This window comes from Candoia aspera, chromosome 4 (genome assembly GCF_035149785.1).
Source record: "Candoia aspera isolate rCanAsp1 chromosome 4, rCanAsp1.hap2, whole genome shotgun sequence".
Taxonomy (NCBI): domain Eukaryota; kingdom Metazoa; phylum Chordata; class Lepidosauria; order Squamata; family Boidae; genus Candoia; species Candoia aspera.
In genome coordinates, this window is record NC_086156.1 from 86,716,012 (window position 1) to 86,739,555 (window position 23,544).

The 23,544-nt window shown below is 39.9% G+C and overlaps 1 protein-coding gene across 1 annotated transcript in view; it reads left to right on the plus strand.

Moving 5' to 3' along the window:
- MYBPC2 (myosin binding protein C2) overlaps positions 1-23,544 on the plus strand; it is a 67,301-nt gene that overhangs the window by 425 nt on the left and 43,332 nt on the right. The gene's annotated exons all lie outside the window — the stretch shown is intronic.

Sequence of the window (23,544 nt, forward strand, 5' to 3'; positions counted from 1 at the left end):
TGGAGACAATAGTTTAGGCCCATCATCTAGTGGATTTATTACAAGTGAGTGGAAAGGGGGGCCATAAAAATGGGGATGGGCTGAGAGTGCGTGATAGACTGCTGAGCATGAGGGTGAAACTGCTGTATAGGGTTAAAGTTTCCCAATGTATAGATATTATATTCTAGGATTCCATTATATTCTATGATTATATAGATTCATTATATTCTATGATATATTATATTCCATTATATTCTGTGATTCTGTGATGTTCTCAGACAAGGAGGAACTAGTTGTTTCCTGTATGTTTTAAAATAAAAGAGAACAAGGAGAAAATAAAACAAATGGATCAATTATTTCAGGCAGAAGTCCTACTTGGGCCACTAAAAAAGATGTAAAGAGGATCATGGGCCCAACTATGAAGCTGATTTAGGGGTTAAACTGATTCACTGTTTCTCAGTCTAACTTACCTCACAGGGTTATTATGGGAATAAAATGGCAGATTGAGACGTTTATGCCAATTTGGGCTTTCTTAGCAGAACAGTGGAATACAGTATAAATAAACTAACCAAGTATATATGTCACAATTTCTATAGCACCCCTCTCAGGTCAGTAGCCTTTCATCTGGCTTCCAGATCAGGGAGAACTCCCATCTCTAATTGCTAGTCAACTGAGAACACTTATTCTCAAAATTCATCTTTTCTACGAAATGTTATGTATATACAATTGCATTCATCATGTGTTACCCACCCTTTCTCTTGTTTCTCTCACTCTTAACACTTGGACTAGATTAACACACTGCACAAAACCATAGTTTATTGGGTTCATACATTGCAGAATAAGCCATAAATCACAATGGCTGTTCTTATACAAGACATTCAAAAAAACAAACAGCACAATGTGGGAACTTAGCCTTAAACTGTACATTCCTTGAGTCCAAAGGTTATCCTTTTTTGTTTAGGTGTATGTTATTAATTTTTTTTGTACACTACATCATGACTTATTGAGCCCACCAAACATTCAGAACCATCTTTTTACAAAAACTCCTGATACAGGGGATATTTGTTGATGCAGATTTTGAATGGATCTTTTTTGGGCCAAGTGCAGTTGTATAGTAATTGCTTCCTGCAACTGGCTGATCTTCAGAACTTTAGTTGAATCCAATTCTCAACATTTTCAGCCAGTTTGAGGGGCAGTTGGTTGGTGAAAGCTGAATTAGAATTCAGTGCAACTTAGGGTAGGGGTGAAGAGATCCTGTGATATTCCAGATGTTGTAGGATTTCAATTCCCATCATCAACACTGACCACTTGCTGGGACTGAGAGGAGCTGGAGACCAAAATTTTCTGAAAGACCACTGTTTCTCCCTCCTACCCTACCTTAAAAGTCCTTTATTTTCTTGATTTCCTTCTTCCCTTTCTCCTATGCTTTTTTGGAAAGCATAAATATCGATGGCAATATGGCAATGCTGAATAATAAATAAATAGTAAGACTAGGGGCTCGCCTGCCCTCTCACCCTCTCACCCTCTCACCAGATGGCTACATCATTTATGATAACTTATACTTATTTGCCTGGTTGTTTACTCTTATCCCTTCTTTCACAGCTAATTAATCCTTTCTAATAGCTGTATATAGATATCAGCAATGATTTATTAGTTGTGCATGAAGAATCAGAGTTGTTTAGATGTCATTCATTGGCTGACATCATGCTTACTATAAAAGTCTAACTGCAGGAAATTTTTAATTGGAGGGATTAAATATGCAAAACAAAGTCACTTCTCATAAACAATCTGAGCAGAATTTACAGTGGAGACCCTCTAGTTTCTGGAGACAGCAGTATATTTGCTAATATATTTCCCCAAATAGAACTGTGGCTTTGTGGGCATGTATTAAAAAATGCAATCTAATATCTGTTGTGTTTATAACACAGTCAAATGCTATATACCAATGCATAAAGTTGCAGTGGTGGGAAAAATAGACCAGAATTTGAAAGATCACTTGGTCACTTGGTTTTTACAGCATAAGCACAGGCCATAAGCTGCTGTCTAGCACTAGGACAGCAGAAATGGGAACTACTGCTGCTGTTTTGGGTTGGCTGGTTTCTATATCTGGTAACTGCATATACTGTACGCATGCACAGCTTTTTAAAAATGCTTGCAACTAAGCACTTATATAATAAAAAGACATTCTTAAGAAACACAGATCATGCATAGATACCCTGTTTAAAAATCCCTCCTCATTCCCATTGCGGATAAACAATGGAAATCAGCTCAGATCAAAGTATATGAAAACCACCCACTCTAGAGTGGTTATAATAACTAGAAAGTGTTATAGTGCAATCACAGTCATAGAAATTAATAAATATAGGATTGGAAGAAAATGCAGTATAAAAGGATAGGGATTGCACTATGTGCTGCCCAAGTGAACCAAATGTCACTGTACTGAGATACGATGCTAAGGCAGAAGAAACCTAGTACTCCATCTAAACCTAGGCAGAAAGTGGAACATGTACAATCCAGCACTTTGGAACTTTTTCTTTGTGCATTTTAACTGTTCTCAGATTAGGGAAAACATTTGCCATGGAGACAGGAATAAATTGGATTGACTACCCCAGCCATACGTATAGTTCAACACTTATTCAAGATCAGCTTTCCTCTTTATGGAAAGTTAAATGTCTATCGCATGCCACAATTGAGTAAAGTGGGCTAGGACCAGGCCCCAACTATGCTACCTTCATGCCTGCCACCTGCACACCTGACTTGCTAGTTCAGTTGTGAACATATCTATTCCTAACCACAATGATGGCAAATTGATGGAATCATGTTGTGATATCACCTACGTTTCGCCCTTGTAACATCTTAAGGGCAAACTTTGCAGCAAGAATTTTGTGTGATCCATGAGTCTCCCCTTGCCCTCTGCCTGCTCAGTGCGGCAACATTTATCCAATCCTCCCACCCAGCAGAAATTGCCTTGACATTACAAATTGCACAGGGATGGGATCTGGTACCTCTATCATGGGAATCTTCCCTTTCCCCAAGGACAGCTTTCTTCAATCTGGAACTCTTCAGAAAGGACGATAACTGCCAGCACCCTAGCTAGGTTCAGATTGTTTTAACAGGAGTTAAACTTGTGTATTTGCTATTCATTATAATTTTGAATGATGGCTTTGGAGATTAATCTTTTTTAAAAAAGTAGATCACACATGTTCCTAATCCTGTATGGGATGCAGAAATGTACCGTCTCAATTGTGTGAAGCAATGAAATGACTTGATTACACTCCAAGCAGGCATTCAAATGTTGACTTGGTTTGCTTGCTTGAATTCTCTGTTCTGCAGACCCAGGGAATGGACTGTTACTCTCGGCAATTATCACTGAAACAAGAAGTGGGAACTGATTATTTTTCTGTGGCCTCCAGACCTGTGCCACAGTAGCCCATCACAGAATGCAACCCGTGTTCCTTTTCTTACAGGAACTGAGGTTCAGCAGGACTTATCCAAAGACAGCATGTTCCCTGAGACCAAGTACAAAATGATGCTTTGTTACATTCCTTGTAAGAAAGAAGTCAAATGGACTGACCATTAAGTATTTCCATCCTGATCATAAGCAGCTCCTCAGGGCATCAGGCCAGCTTAGGGAGCTTAGGATCCAACATGTGCTGCCCCCCAGATCTCCCAGAGGGTGTGGCATACCAAAGAAGGGCTGGGAAGGAGAAGAAACTGATGTAGATGAGACTATGGAAATGTGGCACCAGGTTTGTGGTGCCAAGAGAGAAGATGAGCCAACTTTTCCATACCTCACTGCCAAGGTCTTGGATGCATTGCACATCACTGTCACCTAACAGGTGTCATCAGCCCAGCATAAAGAAATAAACAGGTGAGAAGTGTATGACGACAGAGAGGATGCATTGTGTTGCTATGGATAGATGGCAGCGCAGTCAGCTGATTTGAAGTAGGAGGACTGGTGTGTGGGGGTGGTCCTGTGTGTATGTTTGTGAGTGCTTTACGTCTATCATCAAACATCAACTTATGATCTAGGAACTTTGGCTAAACCCTCAAGTATCTATGAAGGAAAAAAAAGTCCTAAGTGGCCTGTTGAGAGATGAAAACTTGGGAGCTGGAACAACAGGCTAAAGTTGTGAACTTTGAGCTAGGAATTTCAGTCATCTGTTTAGATCATGCTTCAGTTATGGACCCAGAAGGACTGAGGACCAGCAGACAACCTGAACTGTGAGCCAACTGAGGAGGCACATTTATTGCTGTAAGGTGCAGCATGAATACTCATTGATGAAATTAAACTTAGAACAACACTTCTTCCTGTTTTCAGGAGAACTTGTCAGAGAAAAAGCTTTTTGGATGGCTCTTGCAATGAAGCCCTGCCCGCCTTGTCAAGGGGATTGTTTTTTTAAAGAAAAGATGCTAGATAAGTATGTTGGTAAAGAGATGAATATGAAATGCAAAAGAAGCCCATTTTAGAGAGAGATTGATGCACCAGAGTAGATGGGCTTGAAAGGTTGATCTGAGCCAAAGATGCCTTATGAGTACAGATTTGGTATAGGAGATCAGGTGCTGCAGGATAGCAGATCTACCACCTACCAGAAGCGAGTATATCTTCCTTTCCTACAGTAAATCATTTTTGCTCAGTCCTTTCAAGAAAGTCAAACCTTAGAAAAACTCAGGTAGAAAATCAGGCAAGTTGGACCTGAGTACCCCTCCTCTACAGGCTTCTGTTGAAGGGCTGTCTAGTTCAAGTTCTAGATGAAGACTGATAGCGGGAAAGCAGGGCCTTGAAGTTGTCCTTCAAGAGTTGGCCCTTGTTTTATTATTAAGGTGGTAGCAACTATTTCTAAATATACATCTGCCCAATTGGCTGATCTCAAAAAGCGCTAAGTATGGTTGGACCTGATTAGTACTTGGATGGGAGACTACCAGAAGAGTCCAGGGCTGTAGGCTAGACTGAGAATTTTTTTTAAGAGAAGCAGCCTGAAAAAAGGCAAACCATGTCTGTACTGTAGCATAGAAAACTATATGGAAATCACCTTGAAGGATTCTTATTTTTACAGATAAGGTGCAATGGAAATTTAAGGCACATCCACAAACCCTTTTGTTCTTTCTCATTTCTCTTGTCTCTCTTAGTCTTTCCCAGTAATTGCCCCAGATACATCCCTCCAGTATGCAATTCAAAAGCTGTTTATGGCAATTATTCAGTTATTTTTTTAGCTATGATCCTGAATGTAGTTACTAGAAGTGAATCCCATTAACTTCAGTGGATTTACTTCTAAGAAGGCATCCATGTGATTACACTGTTAATGTATCTTCCTAGGTTATACTCCATTTTTTAGGGATTTGTGCCCCCATAAATGTATTACTGTGTAGTTTATCGCATAATTTTATCTGGTAGAGTTTTGGAAGCGATGCTAGGCCCAGAGATACATTTTCTGAGGCCACCTAAGAACTGCATGAAAGGAGCACACATTCAGGTCTCCTATTGTCATGCTAGACACTCCAGCTAGACTTTTTGTCTTGCCATGATATCAGTTTCAATCCCAATTTCAGTCCTAATTATCTAATTCAATTGTCTAACTCAATTTATCTAGACTTTGATTCTCCAAATATTTTGGATCTTCTCCAGATCATATGCTGAAATGTGATTGTGTTGCAGTATAGGATTGTCTGAGATTTATTTTCCCACATAGATTTACCTATCTTAGGAATGCTGATTGTAATATTACATGTACTAGGATGGATGCGCTTTTTTAAAAATGGCCTATATGAAATCATTATATTTGCAAAGTTGTATGCATCACAGGGGTTTATGTCCACCATTGTGCATGAAAGTAGGTTCACTTAAGTCCTTCGCCAGGGTCTTGGCGTCTGTCTAAAACTCAGAGTATTTCCAGATCCAAGCATGATTCTCACAAAGTATTTTCAGCAATATTTATTAAGAAGAAAGAAGGAGGGTTCAAGAATTCAAGCAACTGAATGATTTCCCTTCTACAACTAGTAGAATACATTGGGGTGGTGTCTTCCTCATTTTCTTTTTTCCTGCCATTCTGTAAACTGGCAAATTGGCAGGTCTATTAGCTGATAAAGGAGCTTGCAGGGGCTGTTGATAAACCATCTCCTGAATCATTATTGGCCTGGGAACTGATAATTTCATCCCCTAAGTTGGACACCATACCTGCTGCTCCACAGTGGATTGTGCTTAGTATTGTTCGTGGGTATCCTTACATGTGTAAGGCTACGATTATGCTCAGCTGTTAACCTTGCATCATGGGATCAACTCATCTATATGCTAACGAGGCATGCTGATTTGTTAACATCTCCAACACCCCTTCTCAAATCAGATTCATGCATCATGCCTACACAAGATTTAACTCACTTTGTAGGCCTTGATAGGCACCCTTTGCAAGTGGCTTTGTCAGGATGTCAGTGATCATGTTCTCTGAGGGACAATACTACAAATTTATTAGTCCTATCTCCTGTGCCTCTCTAATTGTGTGGTAACAAACATCCAAGTGCTTGGTCTGCCCTCCCACTTTCTTTGCTAGAGAGAGTCTTATACAACTTTGGTTGTCCTCAAAGACTCTTATTGGAGCAGGAACACTATCCCCCAGATCCTCAAGTAGATACTTGAGCCATTGCACCTCTGCGCATGTCTCAGCCACTGAGACATACTCCGCTTCAGTAATTGAGCATGCCAATATAGTCTGCTTGTGACCAGCCCAGCTCACAGCCCCTCCCCCAAACAAAAACACATTCTCACTAGTGGATTTATGATCAGTTGCATTCTCTGCCCAATCTGCATTGGTGTACCCCACTAGTTCAGGAGAATCAGTTGCTGGCAGCTTAAGCTTCAGGTCTGCAGTCCCCTTCAGGTATCTTGCCACCCACTTAATGCCTAACCAGTCCCTTTGGGTGGGTGAGCTGGTTTTTCTGCAGAGGATCCCCACTGCAGTCGAAATATCTGGCCTTGTTGTGGTTGACAGATATAACAGCTTCCCAATGGCCTCTCTGTAGCCATTGTTCTAAGGCAACAGTTCACTAGTGTCCTTTACTTTGTGAAAGTCTGTTTCCATTGGAGTTGGCATTGCTTTTGCATCTTCCAGCCCCAGGCTCTCCAATAACTCTACAATCTTTTGCCTCTGACAAAGGAGAAAACTTCCATCCTTTGTCAATTTGTATCCCCAAGTAGTAGCTCTCCTTCCTAAGGCATTTCACCTCTACTTCTTTGTTCAAATTTCATCAATGTCCTTTTGATCCTCATAACAGAGAATCAAATCATCCACGAATGTCAGAATGAACATGTCTCTGCCATTCTTGTGTCGTGTGTAAAGGCAGGGATCAGCTTTGCCTTGAGTGAAACCTTGCTTTATTAGCATCTAGTTTAATTTCACATTCCAGGCCCTGGCTGCTTGTTTCAGCCCATAGATCCCCTTCTGAAGCCTACACACTAAATGCCTGTTCTTTGGATCAGTGAATCCTTCAGGTTGTTGCACATATAACTCCTCCTGAATTTCCCCCCGGAAGAATGCTGTCTTAATGTCTTTATGTTCCACTTGCATATTTCTGCTTGCTGCTAGACTTAAAAGAAGTTGAATTGTTGTGTGGGTCACAACAGGTGCAAAAGTTTGGTCATAATCTTCCCCATACATTTGTGAATAGCCCTTCGCTACCAGTCAAGCTTTGTACCTTTGGACTTCTCCCTTCTCATTCTGTTTGGTCTTAAAGACCCACTTGCAACCAATTGCCTTTTTGCCAACAGGTAACTTTGTGAGTGGCCAAATGTTGTTGTGTTGCAGAGCCTCAAACTCTTCTTGGGCTGCTTTCCTCCACTTACTTGCTTCAGCTGGCGGGAGCTGTTGCACTTCCTTTCATGATACAGGCTCTTTTGGCAATGCCACCCCTGCAGGGTAGGACAGTTGCTTGGCTGGAACTCCCTTGTTGGGTCGCAATGAGTGTCTCAGGTCCGGAACAGAACTCAGGTCTGGATCGTACTGCATCTCTACCACTTCTGTTTCTCCTGGTTTCTCATCATCTGACTCAGGCAGAGTCTCCATCTCAATCTCCTCTCTCTGGACTTGCCTGCTCACTGCATCTGGAAACACTGGGTAAGGTACTTTGAATAAGTCATCATCACCTCCCCCTTCTGCAAGGCTATTGGTTAGAGGATTCTTATTTGGCTCTGTTCCTTTTGTTGGTAATCTACTTTGTAGGTAAGTAACTGTCATTGCTACTTCCCCCCATCTGTTACCCCCAACAGATGCTTGAATTGGCCCACACAGCTCAGTGTGAATTTGCTTCAGGGGCTGCTTGGAGCACCTGGTGCTTTGTTTTGGAATTGCAGGCCTAGTGGCCTTTCCCTGTATGCAGACTTTGCACCTTGCATCAGCCTTACCACAGTCCTTGACTTCCAAATTGCTTGCCAATCCATTTTTCTTCATTTGAAGAATTGCATTTGAATCTCTGCGACCAAATTGTCTGTGCCACAGGGTGGTCCTCCTTTCCTCGGTGACTGGCCATGCATGTCATGTCTGGCCTCTCACAATTGAGAAAAATCAAACCTTGATCTAGGAATCCTGTTAAAAAGACACCTTTTTGATCCATTATTTTACATTTGTTACCTTTAAATAGAAGAGTATGTCCCTTTTTCATGAGGGCAGATGTGCTAATCAGGTTCATTCTCAAATCTGGAACATATAAAATGTCAGTTGCAATCATATTTCTCTGGGTGGTTCCATTTCCACACCTTAGGAGGGCATGCCCCTCCCCTTTCACAGGGATTGTTCTTCCATCAGCCAAACTGATTTCTTCCTTTGAACTTGGGTTCAATTCAATAAAGCAATCTTGATCCTTGATCATATGCATACTGCAACCACTGTCTATTATAAAAGAAGAGCAACTTTTATTAATTGCTGAAAATGCAACAAGAGTTGTTTCTGGAGCCTTTTCTCTGTTGGTTTTCTGATCTGCCTTCCTGGCCCAACAATTTTTCTTTAAGTGCCCACTCTTTCCACAAAAATGGCACTTGATGGGTTTCTTTGTCTTTGAATCACTTTTCTGCTCCTGACCACCATCTTTGCCTTGAGGCTTTGTAATATAGCCTGCCTCATGATGAGTCTGCTTTGAATTTCTATAGGAGGCTTGCCTGCTATGATCGGACTTTAATTGTTGAATTAAGTCTGAGAGGGGTTGTCTTGATCCCCTATAACTGGCAGCAAAACTTGAATAACTCTGAGGGAGAGATCCTAATAAAAATCCAACTTGAATTCTATTATCCAAAATCACATCATTACAAGCAAGCTTGTGCAATAATGACTGAACTTTGGAAATACGTTCATCAATGTCTGCATCTGGTTGCAGTTTTACATTTGATAACTCTCTCACCAAATTAATAACTTGGGAATCTCTCCTTCCCCAAAGAGCTTAAACAATTCCTCTATCATTCCTTTTGCAGTTTCTCTGTGCTGGATCTGTATCAACATTGATCCATCTAAGGAACTCATAATTAGTCCTTGGAGTTTAAGATCATTGGCTACCTAGTTTGCATAGCTTTCTGAATCTGGACTAGGAGGATGTTCTTTCAAAATATTATACAGATTCAGAATCTTTGCCTGCCTTTCCACCCAAATTTTCCAGGGATAAAACTCTCCTGGTCTGAGTTTAAAAATTAGCAGATTGTAAGGTGGGAATACACTGGCCATCTTGTCTAAGCAAAAGATTTAAAAATCACTTCAAAAGGAAAAAGTTTCTTCACTTTATGCTTAAGGCTACTTCCTTGTGCAAGATAACCTCCTCAGCATTTACAATGAATATTCTCTCAAAAACAACAATGCTCATGCAACAAAAAGCCAAGCCCAAAAACAAAATTTCTCTTTCTGTAAAAACCTGGGCCCATAACCCAATGAAGCCATTAGTGGACAGCTAGGACCACTGAATGGAGCAGAGCTTAACACAGCAGAGAACCTGTGCACAGAAAAAGAATATTATCTTAAATAGCTTTAATGAACATGTCAGAGAAACACAGGTTATTGACCTCACATACTCAGCCCTCCCAAGCATAAAGAATCACAGGCTTAGACAAAGTAGGTTTAAAAGTAAAAAGAGTCTTACTGATTTTGTTCTTGGTTCAGTTACATCCATCGTCAGTGGAAAAATGAAGATTCTTTGTTTCTTCTGTTCCCTAAACTTAATGAACTCTTAGCCCTCATAGCTGCTAAGAGCTGCATGCAGAAAATGGCAAAAACCCTTCTTCAAGGCCCAAGCATGTGGCCATAATGGAGGAAGAGAGAGCAGCATGCTTGCTGCCTCCTCAGTTGGTGGAAGAAGGAGGAAGAGAGAGGAAGTGGGAGTGGCAACAAACAGCTTCCTTGCACATAGAGACTTACATCATGGGATCAACTCATCTACATGCTAATGAGGCATGCAGATTTGTTAACATCTCCAACAGAAATGTGGAGGTAGATATTATATAAACATAGGCCATGACTGTATATTCATGAATAAAGAATTTTGTGATTAGACTGGAATGCATTTTATGACCTACTTCACACATCTTGTCAAACTATTATGTACCTTGTTTGATTTTAGCTTAGATGGCTATGTGGATCCACCCATTACAGTTTGCAAATTAATGGCTTAATTACACCCATTACAGTGTGGTGTATGAACCCCATGTATTGTGGTTTATTCAATACTCCATGAGTAATAAATGAATCATAGTTAAACCAAGTTGCTAATCCATGCATTCAATTATAATTTATGGCCCCAGTCTATATTCTGTGTCTATTTTGTGAAACTGTGGAACAGTGTTATATGGAGCCATAACATTAGATTATACTGTTCACTGTATGCAACTTGAACAGGGAGTGAGTTTTAGCAGTGACAGAGGAACTTCCACTACTATCACCCACTAGATGTGTTGATATTTCATATCCCAGAACTTCAGTTCATCATGGTTCTGCCATGCTGAGTATTCTGGCTATTCCTATTTGGGGAAGACTGAATTGGAGATCACATTGTCCTATATTTGGGCTTTATACTTACTTATATTTTTATATATCCCCCATTCTAAAAAGTGTTTTCAAGGGTGATGACATAGATATTCAAATAAAATAAAGTAATAAAAGTACTACTATGTGCCAACTGTAATTCCCTGTGGATGTGGATGGTGATGCTAGTGTGTGTGCTTGGTACCTTTGTTTGTGAATCCTGCTCTTGATATGGAGAGAAAGTCAAGTTGGTGACTGCATGTTAATTGTGTAACATATACTTGAACAGTGTGAAGAATGTGGGTGTTTTATATGACTGGACTTCCAGCAACGTGATTTGTGCATCCCATGGAGCAGATGCCTGGTTCTATTTCATATAGATATTGGAACAGAGACTGTTCAAAATGTTTAAATGAAGGTCCAATGGTGAGTTAAAATGGAATAAGAAACGGAATACTTGGTGCTTATGTTGCACGTCTGAATCTACAGCATTTCATCTTACCTCTTAGCTGGGACTACATATCACCACAAGATTTTTAAGAGTGAGGCATACAAATCTTCTAGTTTTGAGCATTATAATTTAAACCCAGGAAGCCCTACTTTTTGATTCAGCTTCTTTGACTCTCACTTCTGAGCATACTATGATAAGCTTTCTGGGTATATGCACATAGTGGTGTCCCCCAGGATAATGACACTTAGGGGAAGATGTATACTGTGACTCATTTTATGCACATAAGGATGCATGCAGATAACGTTTATTCGGAGATGTGCATTAGATTCAGACTCTAGGCAAATCAGTCTAAAGGTGTACGATCTGTACCTTTCATCTCTGCTCAGTGGACTCATGCATAGTTGTGTGTCTCTGTAACGGCGGAGTACACACTGAGGCGTGCTAGCTGAGATAGAGCAGAGAAGTCCTGCATGTTTTCAGTTATTTGTTTTTGCTGAATTTACAGTTTGCTGCTGAGATTTATCTTCACATTTTGGGGGGTGTCCTTCTCTTTGAAGCCTTGCATAGTGGAGAATTTGTATTTCTGGGTTTGGAAGAGCCGTGCCTGGAGTTTGCAGGGTGAAAGCAAACTCCTTGATAAGAAGCAAGTAAAGTAAACCGAGAGGCCAGGCTTGACCAGAGTGCTGATGCCAAGGGATTCTGCTTCAGCCTGTGGGTTGAATTACTTTCGGGGCTGAGGGAAAGCAGCTTAAAGCCAGACTGCTAATTATAAACTTGGCCATGCCTGCTTTCTTGGAGCAGAAAACCCTACTCCCTCCATGCCCCTAATAGGACAGAGGGTCCCCAAAGAGGCAATGTGAGATGGAGCCCACGAAAGGTCAGAGAGGCACTCACAGCAAGGGATGTAAGAGATATAGGTGCAGGGACCGTGCATCCTTTACGATAAAGGACAGTCCTTTATTTCAGAAAGCTGTCCTTTGAATTTATTGATTTTTCAGAAACTCACTTTTGTTCTTTATTTGGGTCATTTCACTTTTACCGTACAAATGGTACCACTTAATGCACAGTCTTTCACATTCATGTGAAAAATATGGAAACCGAATTGTCTTGTTAAAATACATTTATATATACTGTTTGATTTTAGATATTTTTATTTGAATCTGCATTTTTGTAAAGTTTTTCTTGGTTTTGCTCTTGGATTTTTCTTTGTAAAGCATAGACATAAACAGAAACAATTATTTATTTATTTATTATCCTTATGAGCCTCGTTGAGGTTGGCCCCTTTTTCAGGTTTGTCCTTTATTTTTTTCCAAGAAAATACTGTATGATCACTATCCTAGGTTAAGGTCTCCCAAACAAAGCCTACGAGGGCAACAGTCCAGCCCCAAATCTAAATGGAAGATCCTAAACTGAGATCCTTAAAAGCGAAAGAGAGGGGATGATCAGCAGTTCAAAAGAAATGACTATATGCCTCCAGGATGCAACAGCCTTATTTTACATTTGCTGAGGCAGGCAGGCAGGCTACTGCAGACCAGCTGGCACTAAATGCAAATGACAGAATGAGATTAGCAAGTCAAGTTTTGTAAGTCTTTCCTTCCTAATTAATGGGCAGGTAAAACCACAGACGTTACCCTTGCTTACTGCTTCATGTTTGCATGGTATGTGCAGGGGAACCCTCCTGAATTGGGGGGTGGGGGAGCACAGACCTTTATATTGGGAAGTAAATGATTAAGATGGGGGAACTTACAGTTAGACACTGTGACCCCAAGAGTTTCCTTCTTCCTCTTTAGAAACCATAAAACAAAACAAAACACAACCCCCCCACCTTCTCTAATTGCATGTGCCCTTGTTCAAATGCTGATGGATTCTGCTAAACATTTCTGAATTCTGCCCACCCCTCTGCCCAGCATAATGGATCGGGTCCAATGAAACAAGATGAGTGGCTTAATGCTTAGAGCAGTGTTTCTCAACCTTGGCTACTTTAAGACATGTGGACTTCAACTCCCAGAATTCCCCAGCCAGCCCTAAATTTTGCCCTGCCAGTCCAATGAAAATCAGATAGCAAAAAGTTAGTCATCCCTGAGTTGAGCTTGACTCCTGCATCCTTGCAAGCTTTGTTGCTGGGACATTTTTTCGACTTCTCCGTCTAGGTTAAAGGCCTAGTATTTCTTGCTAATCTCCCATCCAAGTACTAACCAACCCTTCTTACCTTCTGAGCACAATTGGCCTGCTAAGTATTCAAGTCCATTTTAAAAAAAATCAGAAGGTTTTGCTTTTTCCTAGCAATTAAGCAACCTTTTTTTAAATTACCACCATTTTGAGGAGCTAAAAGGAAAATGGTAAGGCTGGTATGTATATGTATGTTTTTCTGGCTGGTGGAAAAACAATCATTTCTGTCTGTTTATATTTCCAGGAGCCTGTCCTGACAATATACCTCTTTTTCCCATAGTATGCCAACTAAATGTGTTTTACATAAGGTAGTCCTTGCTTAACAACCATTTGTTTAGTGATAGTTTGGACTTATGACGGGGCTGAAAAAAATGATTTACGACTGGTCCTCACAGTTATCACTGTTGCAGTGTCCCCGCAGTCATGTGATCACGACTTGGGCATTTGGCAACCAGTTTGCATTTATGAGCTTCACAGTGTCCCGTGGTCACATGATTGCCATTGTCAACCTTCCCAGCTGCCTTCAGCCAAGCAAAATCAATGGGGATCTGCGTGATTCACTTAACAACCACGTGATTTGCTTAATACTTGTGGTGATTCACTTAACAACTGCCACAAAAAAGGTTGTAAAATTGGGTTGGATTCAGTTAATGACCATTTTGCTTAGCAACTGAAATTCTGGTCCCAATTGTGGTCATTAAGTGAGGACTACCTGTACATGTACCATACAGAAAGGAGTATTAGGTATGTTCCCCACCTTGAGTTACTTATAAAAATAATTAAGGCATGATAAAAACAAACAAACAAACAAACAAATACACTTCCACTACTTCTTCCTCTTCCAAGTGCTGACTCACAGAGCTACCATGCAGACATACTTTTGTCACCAATGATGGTGTCATGGAAAATATTTTCCATTATGCTTGTACAATTTTAAGAGCAGTAGCACTCTTTAGTGCTGCCCATTAGGGTGCCCAGTGCCACCAAGGAGGCTACAGAGTTGCATAAAATGCAGCTCTGCTATTCTATAGATAGAGATGCAAATGTGGAACATAAGTACTGTAATTTAAATGTATTTAAATCAATAAAGGCAGGAGCAGCATGAGGCGGTGACCAGCTGCACAGATGCTAAATGCTGATGGGCAACTCTGGGCCTGCTGGCTGCCTTCCCTTCCTACATTTTTTATCTCTAAATGAGACTTGAAGTGGGCAGCCCTTCAAGACAAAACAGAAGACTGTCCTCGGTAAAGTGGGACCCTGTGACTTGGTAACAGGAAATCGGCTGGGCCTCCCCTAAGCAAAGCCACCCGAACGGTCCAAACTGATTTTCTGGGAAAAGCCAAAGTGTGTGAGATCTAGCTTCACTGGCCAGAGCAAATGGGGATCTGAGTCCTGTTAAATCATTCCCCTCCATGTAGTGTCTCAGAGGTGTGTGGGGCAGTGAATTGGAATAAAGAAGGGACCGGCTTTAACATGCGGACGGTTGCAGAGAGAGGCGAAGTTTGCTCCCTGCGACTGCTGAGTGGGTTCCACGTCTCTCTTTGGGCTCCTGTTTTCTCCCAGGAACTATGCAAAGCATCTTGGAGCAAAGCTGACCGTGCAGGTTCTGGCAGAGTCCAGGCGACAGCTGGACCAACCTTCCCTTGGGATGGGGATGGGGGTGGGGCTGCAGCTGCGGCTGCGGCTGCTGTGCTATTAGTGATCGCGTTGGGTGATGGCTCAGCACTCCGCACCAGGCTATATTAGGGGCCAGACAGGCTGGGAGAAAAGACTCAGTCCCGGTGGTGGCTTTATTGGGAGGTATGGAGTGCAGCCTTAGAGCTTAAATGGGAATGGGCTGGGCACAGGGTCATGCAAGAGAGTGTGCTTTCTAAAATGAGAGGTGCTGGGGCTGAAACGTCTCTGAATGGCCTACGACTCCTAATCCCCATCTGTAACCCCCACCTGCTTGCAACTGCTTAATGTCTGCACTCTGTCCATGCACCAAAAGCAGATGGGGAATCTCATGGACCCTGGCTTGGGGGAAGAGATCAACTCCTCGCTTTTTATAAGATGACGAGCAATTAAGGAACCAATCTTTTAAAAGAAAATGTTCCAATACTGTACACTTGTCTGACTCCAATATATGTTCATAAACTCCTAGATGTGAGAATAGGCTCCATGTCCCACCTTCTCTGCAAGGATTGTAATAAATTTAATAAGTAAATTCAGTGGAGGAGATGAGAGGAAATATTACCCCATTGAAAGGGTTGCTGCCTTGTTAAATAAACCATAGTATGAGTTTTGCTTGATGAATCAATTGCTAAGTCAATGGATTAATCTGTGTAACTTTTAATAGAAGAAATGTCTCTTTTCAGGTGGTGTCTGCCAGTTGCACCTTTTCTAAATACCATGAAATATTAATATTAGCATTAATAAAAATAACAATTATTTTTAATGTATTAATTTTTATACTTTTATTGTTCCCCAAAAACCTGTTGCTTGGAAATTGGGGGCATCATTACAGGTGGTCCTCGTTTAACAACCACTTGTTCAGCAACCGTTCAAAATTACGATGGCACCGAACGAGGAGACTTGCAACAGATCCTTGTAGTTGCAGCCATCGCAGCATCCCCGCAGTCACATGATCATGATTCGGGCGTTTCGGAACCAGCTCGCAATTATGATGGCGACAGCATTCCATGGTCACATGATCACCATTTGCTACCTTCACTGCTGGCTTCCAACAAGTAAAGTCAATGGGGAAGCTGCAGGAGGTCATAAATGGTGATCACATGACATCACACCTAATGACTGCATGGGATTGGCTTAATGACAGCAAGCAGAACTGCCACGACTGCCGTCATAAGTCAGCGTGGTCATGTGACATTGTGCTTTATGACCGAGTCACTTAGTGATGGAGTTGCCGGTCCCAATTACCATCATTAAGTGAGGACTACCTGTAACTGAAATCTACCACAGTGGCCCATTTCATCTGAAAGTTGAAACTATGGTTAACATCTTTGGAACAAACCAATATATTATACTAAAGCCTAACAATGGCTTAATATCCTGACGTGTTCTAAAGCAGTTTCCCATCAGATCTTGGTCTGTTGAAAAGAAGCACTCTGTGATTCACAGAATTCCTGACTTATTTACTCATTTGTGTCTAGGAAGGGAAAAGAGATACATGCCTAGCAATAAAGGTTGCTCATATCTCAGGTTCTTAAGCCAAAACTGGATCTTGGTGGTTTGTGACTTAGCATTACAATCCAGTTCTTTTCTGATTTAGCCTGCTGTAGTTTAAGCTGATTTTGCACTGAATAGCCTAAATAGGGGAGTATTGTGAAAAAAGAAATAATTTTTAAAAAGCTTGGGGGCTCCATAGATGAAATAATAAATCTTCTCTAGGTAGGACTCCTAAATCCGGAATTGGAGGATTTGGTTCTAATACCAATTCACATACATTTAAATGTAAAATAAGCAAATCATGAGATTAGTACTTAGCCTTAATATTTAATACCCCTTTTAAAAAACAGCTCTTGATTTTTTTATCATTCAACAAATGGCAAATTGCTCATCAGTGTTTATTTTCTTCTTTCTTAAAAGACTGATTTTGAAGAGAGATTTTTTAAAATAAATGAACCACATGGAAAATGACTACCTTTGCATTAAGATCAGTAGGAGACAATATAATAATTTTTGATGTTTGAAGAGTTATTCTATCTTGGAAAGTAACAGTTGGAAGGTACAATTTCTTAACATTTTTGACTGACATTGCAACACAATGGTCTGAATCACGTGTTTTGGACTAGCTCCCCCATCAGCCCCAACAGGATTATCAATGGCTTGAAATGATGAGTTTGTTAGCTTGAACTATCTTAAAGGGTCCCACTTGGGAAATAATTTCTCATTATGTAATTATGTGTTATTTCAATGTCTTGCTTGAAGCAATAAAGTTAAAACCAAATCTACGTGTGTCTGCTACCTGATCTGAGACCATGGTGTGCGGATTAAGGAGTATCAATTTATCCCTTGACTATAGTCCCGAAAAATATAATAACTCAGAACAAATAGCAATAATATGGGGTTGTTTTGAGAAGGATGGGAAAGAAAGGAAACATTAAATCCAAGCTTCTCTCCAAGCTGTAGTTCCTGTTCAAAAAGTGGGGGCATAATGGTTTTAATGGGAAAAAAACCCCATCCTGTCACTTCAGCTGATGCATTTATTTTAAGACATTACAGTAAATGTATTAAGTAGACCTAAATTGACCCTAAGACTGTGTTAAGGCATGCAAACTCTCAATTAACTAATTCCTGGTTAACCCAATCCTATTTTCTGAGTTTACATGGTTTGGCCACAAATATGGCTAAAATACTTTAAACTATCTTGTACTTAGAAATCACATTATAATTTGAGTTTCTGATGAATAATCAAACTAAGGTTTATAATTACTTATAGTTTACAGTTGCCTGTCTGTTTTTGCTTTCTAGATTATCAGCATCTCTATCTGTAGTTGTAGTCACCTGGAATTGGAGTAACAGCTTTTGCTCAATAACGTGTGACTGTAGTTCAAACCCATATTTAGCTGAAACTATTGTTTGCAGACTCTTAAAACTGTGGTTTAAATCCTGATGTGCTGGATGATTAGTCTATGGTTCATCAATTCACACAAAACCTGTCCAAACTGCTCTAAACTTGTTGCCTTTTGACGTTTGGTTAATACTCCCACCTTCAGTGACCATTAACCATGCTGGTGAAAGGAATAGGAGAAGACATCCTTTACATATCTTCTCAAAAGTAAACTCACTTGGGCTCAATCATGTTTGTTTAAAATTGCATCCAAAATTGAACTGTATAACTAGCTGAATGTTTGGTAAAAAGTGAAGAAAAAGCCATACCTATTCTATAAAATCTGCTTAGGGGGCAAAACCTTGCCAGCCTTGGTTGATTTCAGAAAACTAAGCAGAGTCAGATCTGGTAAGTACTTGCATGGGAGACCACAAGGATATCCCAGAGTTATACAGGTAGTCCTCACTTAATGACCACAATTCAGACCAGCAACACTGTCACTTAGTGATACAGTCATTAAGCAAAACATCACATGACTGCAACGGGCTTACAGCCTCACTTCCACTGTGGTCATTAAGCAAATCTCCCATGGTTGTTACATGAAACATCGTGTGACCACGACTTGTGATTTTACTGCTGGCTTCTCCATTGACTCTGCTTGTTGGAAGCGGCTGTGAAGCACAGAAATGGCAATCATGTGACTGCAGGATGCTGTGGCAGTTGTAAAGTTACTTTTACAGTGCCGTTGTAACTTTGAACAGTTGCTAAACAGGGCAGTCATTAAGCAAGGTCTACCTGTAGATTAAACTGCATAGCTGAAAAAAAGGTCTGAAATAAGACAATTGCAAACCACTTCTGTACTGTTGCCAATGAAAATACATACATATGTCCATGACATCACCAGGAATCAAGTGTGACTTGAAGAGGACTTTATTTCCTCCTCATTCTTCTTCTCCAAAAAACATGATATATGCGTAAAAGTCATTTCTGTGGAATTGCTACAATCACAAGATTCTTGCTTATGTTTCCATGCGTGTGTGTGTGTGTGTGTGTGTGTGTGTGTTTCCTCACTCTTTAATCTCAGACAAGAATTGTTCCATCTGCTCTGCCCTGCTACCTAACTGATTTCTAGCACCCCCAGTTCCTCCAGGGTCAATTCATCATCAGTCATACCCTCTTGTCCCACAAGCTTCTCTTTGCTCCCTGAAATCCATATCTCACTCATTCCTTCTTGATGTTGCTCCTTTCAAAGGTGGTCATTTGGAAGGGAGGTCCTTACACATGAAGAGTGTGGGATGCTGGGGAAAAACTCAACAAGGGAGTGAGGATGGAGTAGAGAAAAGGCACTTGGCATTTGAGAGCATCCATATAACCAGTACAATGGATGATCCTCTTAGTGTGGATGCGATTTAGTTGCAAGATCAAATCTTGTATTTTGATCATCCTAAATACTGTTGCCTGTGCACCTCATATCAATATGGCACATGATGTGAGACTAAGCTAAAAGTGGATTTGGGTAGTTTATAGAAGAAGGCAATGGAAACTTATTTCTGTAGTGTTGCCATGAAAACTATATGGACTTGTCTCCAAGTGACCAGGAGATCTTTATCTTACTTTCTTTGTAGTTTGGCATCTGGTAGGAACTAGGCCATCTCGTTAAATTACATATGGTTTATGAACATATACAGAACAGCAGCATACATGTTGTATATGTGTAATGTGAATACAGCAGTTGTGTTTTGTTAACTCAAGTTTAGGGTTTAGTGTGTTGTGTTGTGGCACTCATCACACTTTGCACAAAACAATTCTGCAATATCCAAACTTGTCTAAAACACCGTTTTAGCATTAGTGTACTGCTCCATTTCGAACCTTGCTTAGTATTTGGCCAAATACTAGAAGGAGGGGAAGAAAGATAGCTTTGCTATAAATTATATGAGGAATACTAATCTTCTATTTACTCTTTTGAAGCAGGGATCCTTAATGAATTTGAACTTTGCATATTATTTGTTTTATTTTATTATCCTCATGTATTAAAAAGTATCAGTGCATGCAACAGCATTAAAGAATCCATACAACCATGAAATTAATAAGTAGAGTAATAAAAAAATGGGAGGAAAGGTCTGGAAATAATGTTGTAAACAGGTCTCCAAAAATGTTAGGGTTATGTTAGTAAAAAAGTTAGTAACAAACCAACAAAGGACAAATATAAAACTATACAGTAACTGGCACCCACTATCATTCAAAATCACCCACAGTCAAGGTCAAAGTCTCATTTGGTTTTGATGGTTTTAATTGACTTATTTATTACTTTGGTTTTTATGCTGCTCCACTTCTGAAGATCCCCCAGGTTGTTTGGAGTGGACATACAGAGTCAACTCTGGCAGATAGTTCCTGATATCTCCTGGTCTTATGCCATATAGGGCCATGCGGTGGGCCTGGAAGCTGGTTAGGAACCAACTGTAATATTGATGTTATTCTTTAGTGGCAGGTTTGCCCCACTAGCAGTATAGCTGGCACATTTTGTACCAACTGCAGCTTCTGAATTACTTCAAAGGCCAGCCCCACGTAGAGTCCATTATCAACAATATTGCTCAATTCAATATAGATTTCACCTTCCAGCATTGCATAATTCATCCCTTAGTCGACCCCTGAACAAAATATCCATAGTTCTTGATAGCTTGATAGATTCCAAATACTGGTAACTCAATGAAGAACATACCGTTCCTGAACAAACAGTGATAGATGCAGAACCATACTGTAACAAGCAGTTAAGTTGAATATACTGCTAAGAAGCATTCTGAGATTTAATTCAAACTCATTTTTTAATTCTACAAAGTTTTAAGAACAGCTTCTTCAGAGGTGAGTTGATCAGAAGTGCAATGAGTGGCTCAGTTTATCCAAAGAACAGATTTGGAAGCTACTTTAAAACTAGGCTTGCAATGTAGCCTTCTCATGGCGAAGTGGGTCAAAGCTAGAGCCAATATTTTTATATATGTCTTGCAGTACTTAGTGTAGGTATTGAAACTATTACATGCACAATACCTGCCAGGGCTTCAGTGGGGTCAGATAATAACTCTCAAGCTGAATCCAAGGAGGAGCTAAACTCTGAAGTTGCTTACTCCAGTCAGTAACCGAAGATAGGATAAATGCCCAGTTATGAACCTGGAAGTGTGGAAAGTTTAATGCCCCTCTCTTAATAGAAAATTGTAATTTATGAAATGAAAACCTTGCAAGATGTCCTTGCTGAAGAACTATATATATAATATCTTGTAAATATGCCATGGAATAAACATACAGCAAATATCTCAGATTCAATGTTGAATCTATAGCCGTCTTAATTGCATTACCCCAAATACTCAAGAGAATTCTAGATTATCTAGAATTTGTGTCAAAACAGGAGTTAAATAAAAATGTTGTTATTGAGAAGGGTTCCTCAGTATTCTTACACCAAGGTACAGTAAATGGACTAGGAGTCTGCTAGCATGTTTTCCGACTAACGATTTTTATTAAAAGGCATCAGCTTTCTTGAGCTGCTGCTCATTTCATCAGGTGTAGTGTGGCTAGACTGAAGTAGGATGTAAATTGGGGTGAGGTGAGGGGAAAATGTTGCGGGGGGAGAGGGAGGGGAAGATCCATTGATTATGTAGGTTACATGTGAGACAGATTACCAGTATCTTATCAATTAATAATGGTACTATATTAAAAACCCATAGTGTTTGTTGAGATCTTCTGAGATTGCCTGAAACCTTTTGATGCATGTCAGCTCAACGATTTTTTGCTGGGTGGTGCTGTTAAAATCTCATTTTTCTAAAAGAATCACTTTGAGGTCTGCTATGGAGTGTCCTGGGTGTTCTTATCAATTAAAAATTCGTAATCTGTCTTACGTGTAACCTACATTTATATAACCAATCAATCTTTCCCTCCCTCTCCCCCCACCTTTCTCCCCTTGACCACGTTACCCCAATTGAAATCCTACATCAGTCTAGCCAGTCCATGCATCTGATGAAGTGAGGTACAGCTCATGACAGTTTATGCCTTTAAAAAAAATTTTAGTCGGAAAAGGTGCTATGATTTTTTGTCATCGTAGACTAACACAGCTCTCTTCCTACAATGTCATAGACGGACAACAATAGTAATCCAAATCACTATATTTTATTACTGTGACCCAATGGCATCTAGTTTGATTTTCTTCAGTATGTAGAGTAACCGCAAAGGACCTCAAATTCCTGAATAATGAGATAAGAGCAGGAATAAAAATTCTAGTCTATGTAAAATATATATATATTACATATACATATACATAAACATATATATATCATCAACATGCAACAAAGTTTTACACTTTGTTTGGCCTACTGTAATTCCACTGATATTTTCAGAATTTTGGGTATGACATTGGCCATTGGAAGGTGGCAGAGTTTGTCTTATATGTGAATGGCAAGAGGTCCTAAAGCCAAATTAAAAAGAAAAGAAGAAAAAGAACAACCATGAGGTATACCTCAACATAAATTTAACTGCAGTGAGGGTATACCATTAGTAAATCATCCATGATTTGGACGTTGAATAAATCATATCACTCCCAAATATAAACTTTACAGAAAGCAAAATAAATCAAAACTGCCAGCAAAAACTGCAAATGGAACATAACAAAAGCTTTCTGAGCATCCACAGAGATTACAGCTGCTGGGTCTTGTTTATTTTGAATTAAAGCAAGAACAGTAAAAATCTGATATTGTCTGAAGCTTGACAGACCTCTATAAATTTAGCCTGATCTGGACCATTATAGCTGGAAGGATACCCTCTTCTCTGAGGGACAAAATAACTGTTAAAATCTCAGCATCCACATTTCTCAGCTGTTAGAACATGGAGTAATGTCATTGCCTGGTTTAGAAAAAACTGGGATGTTTGTTTGTCTTTTTAGGATTAGTTTAGGGATTTATTTGAACAGGCTTCAGGATAGATCTCTAACAAAATAGAGACCAAAACCCAATACACTTTCTATATCACTCATCTGGAAAATTATCAGAAGCAGGATCTCCTTCAGTTTGATAGATTTGATTGTAGTGACAATTTCTTTAAGCAAAAGAGGCAAAATAAAATTAGTAGTTTGATCCTGTGATAAACATGGCAAACCCACTTTCTGTATAAACAAATTTATCTTATCTTCAAAAACAACTTCTGTACAATTCAGAATAATTTTTTAAAGAAAAAATGATTAATGATGCTACAACAGATGGCACAATATTACATTGCTTAAGGATTTTTTTAAGTCTAGAAGGTAATAACTTGCAAGATTTCTCTCCCTTTTCCCAATATGATTGCTTTGTTCAAGGTAGTAAAATTCTGTCTTAGAAACATAGAGCTTGTTAAATTCGTAGTTAGATTTATATCCTTCCGGAGATAGATGG